Source organism: Mercenaria mercenaria, chromosome 10 (genome assembly GCF_021730395.1).
Source record: "Mercenaria mercenaria strain notata chromosome 10, MADL_Memer_1, whole genome shotgun sequence".
Classification (NCBI taxonomy): Eukaryota; Metazoa; Mollusca; class Bivalvia; order Venerida; family Veneridae; genus Mercenaria; species Mercenaria mercenaria.
Window position 1 is genome coordinate 71,163,099 of NC_069370.1, and position 3,796 is coordinate 71,166,894.

At 32.9% G+C, this 3,796-nt stretch overlaps 1 non-coding gene across 1 annotated transcript; it reads left to right on the top strand.

Annotated features, from left to right (window-relative positions):
* The first annotated feature begins 1,249 nt into the window (after positions 1-1,249).
* On the top strand, positions 1,250-1,322 carry Trnar-ucu (transfer RNA arginine (anticodon UCU)). Its single transcript has one exon. It is a non-coding gene; the product is annotated as a tRNA-Arg (tRNA).
* Positions 1,323-3,796: the final 2,474 nt, after the last annotated feature.

A 3,796-nucleotide genomic window follows, 5' to 3' on the forward strand; every position in this document is an offset into this window, starting at 1 on the left:
ATGCATGCAAAGATAGGAGAAATTGTGGAGACAAGTCATATTTTGTCAGTGTTTAAGGTATGAAGTCAGGTTTCCAGTTTGATTGAGCCTGGACGGTTGTGGAAATGCATGCTACCGTCCACGGCCTCTAGCCCCGGGTTGAGCAGAAGTCAACATTTACACATGTTGCAAGTACAAAAAACAATTCTGATACATCAATCCATATCATTGCTGATCATATGCAGTTATCTTGAGAAGCTATGCTTGACCCCAGTTAATGCATAAAATCCCGGACGTTTCGAGACTTAATTTTCAATGCCCTTAATATTTTACCTAACGCTACAAAAAAAATACGATTCTTAAGAAAAACAATCACATTTTCAAACAGTGAGAATAAAGCTCAACGCCCTTACATAGAAAAAGATCCAGAGGTCATTGAATAAGTTCTTGAACGTAAAACATAGAAATGCACAATGGACGTGGACTAGATCTCTTCATAGTATAATCAGTATTAAAGAATGTAACCTCCACATCATTACGATATTCAATCGACAACTTGGGGTACTGAGTTGCCACTTTTTATTTGGTGTAAACAATCTTTGAAGCACAAAATATTGAGATAGAAAGTTAAAAATAAGAAATAGGTCACTGCAAAATGCTTTTCTAAATCCTTACAATTTTCAAAATTCATATATTTTATGAAATGTTCGTTTTTCTTAAAAAAATGCTATACATGTGATCGCAAAGATCGGCACTGTTACCTCATGTCGTGTTGATCAGTTACATATCAGGTATATATAATGCAGCAGTTAGTTTACAGTGCAAGGATGGTAACAAATGAGAAAAAATATTGAACCGATCTGGTCAAGTCAGACCTGGGGTATTTAAAAACGTAATTGTAATTAATTGAATTTAAAAACATTTCCTGCCTGATTGATTGAAAATAAAATGTAATTGGGAGGGTTTTTTTCAATTACATTCTTCAATTACATTTGATTGTAATTTGATTAATTACAATGGAATGTAGGGGTGAAACTGACAGTTACATTTCAATTACTTCTAATTACATAGCATATCTATAAATTCAATAACAATAACTTAGATTGTCGAACATATAGTATCGGTAACAGACCTACTTAAATCCTGGGTTCACAGCCTCTATCTGTATCTTCTGTACCTGCAGTTAATCGTTGAATTAGTGCATTGCACATCTAAGACTGACGCTCGTTGCCAATGTCGTTAAACGTATTGATATGAATACGTAGTGCAAGTCCCCGTAGCGCAGTGGATAGCGCGCTGGACTTCTAATCCAGAGGTCGTGGGTTCGAATCCCACCGGGGATGTTACTTGTTTTGTTAATCTTTATGCATTCCAAAACTCCATGCAGGTCATTGTGTTGTGTCATTAACTCCCCTGAAGTGAAACTAAATTCAGAATGTTATTTATTGTTTTATAAAATTAATACAGAAAATTGGAAACAGTAACCTGCCCTTTAGCGTATGGAATGTTCCAGATATGTTATTAGAGTGAACATTTGGCAACATTATGAAAACCTTGAAATAAAACAAATCACTTTTACTAATACATCTTGTGCCGGCTCTTAAATATGGAGTGTTGCTTCCAACCAACATTGCACTTTCCACATTGTTGAATATCAACGATGTTTCATTTAATTATCGACATGTTATATCCTCTCTTTACATATAAATAAACCGAAACTAAACACAAACCCTATTTCGCCGATTGGATATGGGACCATTTATTCCGATATAATATTTATGAAAAACTGTATTTTATATAGAATCAATAAATCTATACATTTTATATGTTCGTCGTTTATTTCTAGTGAAGACGAACATTTCGAAATCAATAAAGAATGTGTATTCTTGGTTACTTTTGATTTCATATATTTCAGATGAGATACTGTACATAATAGATAACTTGTTATTGTATAGTTCTGTTAGAATAAACTCAAATCTTTCACGACCTTTTTATATTTACCTATAATATAATGCTTGAATCATGAAAATCTGATGCCTCACAAACAATCCTTTTTTACTTTTTTTCTACATCGTTCAGGAAACAACAGCGATGAAGGTTGTGAGACACTGTGTTCAAGAAGCAATTCAGTGACGCCTGTAGACTTTTTACAATAAAAATCCTAGTTAAATTTTTAATCATGAGATCAAGATTCATATCTAAACGTAAAAATATTCAATTCCTTATACAAAGGAGCTTTCTCGTACTAAGTTTGCGCCACTGACATATAAATTCAATATATATTATGTATGCTTGTTTTTGTACACCAATTCTTTATAACGAAAGACTCTAATTTTAAATTAAGAAATTTCTATTGTTTCTAATACAATTTGTTTTGTCAATCTATTTTATATTTGTAATTGGGACACATATGGGTGACTTCTCCAGAAGACTATTGGTAATTTTAGAGAATAGTGCAAGATACGGACGACGCTCCAATTCCGGAAGTTTCTTTCAAGATTTATATCTGAATGTTTGTAATTTTAGATAAATGAACGGGGATTTGAGCTCACGACCCCTGGTTTCGTAGTCAGACAGTGCTATCACTGGACTAATGTTTGCATCCTTTATCTAAATAAAGTGCACACTAGAACTAACTAATATTTAGAACACATTCTCTTTGGTCAATATCTATAAATATACAGAACAGAACATAATTTTATTTCAGTAACTTGTACATATATAGTATCTCGTTACATACATTCAATTTTATATAATTATTTCATGGCCACGTGATAAACACATACCATGTTTAAAGAAAGAAAAAAGTAAAGAAAATAAACATATAGCAAATTGTAACCACAGTTTGTAAATGGAGAATAGACGTTCACATTTAGCAGATGTTGTTCTATTATAACTGCGCGACATGATATCATACGTTGTAAATATTTTACAAGTTATACAGTACAATATAACACACTGACAAACTTATTACAAATATCTTATACATGCATTTATAAGACTGACCTGTAAAGTCAGTTGCACTAAGGATGAATCAAACATAAATAATATATGGGTCGAAATTAATAATGGACATATGAATTGAGTAAAATGTAAAACGAACCGTATGTACCACATATGCAGAGGTGCCAAGCCGCCAGGAGAGGATCGCATTCAAACCATTTTCATGGCAGCTCACCCTGTGTTGCGCAGTGACATAGGGTCAAATACTTTAAAATGCAATTAATTAAATTACAATTACATAGTGAAATGTCCCATTAAGTTATAACTACATTAATTTTGTTATCATTAAATTACAATTACATTGCAAATTGTATTTATTTAAGTTTAATTAGAAAACCAAATGGAGCAACAATCGAGCAAAGTTATTCCTAAATTGCGATATTACACTTAGAAACATATGTGTCTTAAAATGTGTGCCTGAGAGAGGCTATCACTCGATCCTTATCATTTTGAAATAAACTGGCGCAAAAGAAGCTGATACTCGACCCTTAATATTTTGACACCAATTCAACGACTAACTGCAGGTACAGAAGATAGAGTCAGGCATTTCTGTGCTAGTTACAAAGGGCTGTGAACCTACACGTCTTCGGCAGTTAATTTCATATAAAAAATAATCGAACCAGCTATAAAAAAATGATCAAACTGACTGTTCAGCTTCTTTTTATTAATAGTATCCTGATTCAATAAGAATCGGAACAACAATTGTGCAACTTTTACATGATGGTTTGATCATTTTCTCAAATAAAAAGATATGGTCTGTCGGCCAGTGTCTGTAAGCCCGCTAGTTTTTCGATTTTGTAACCTAGAATTAGGC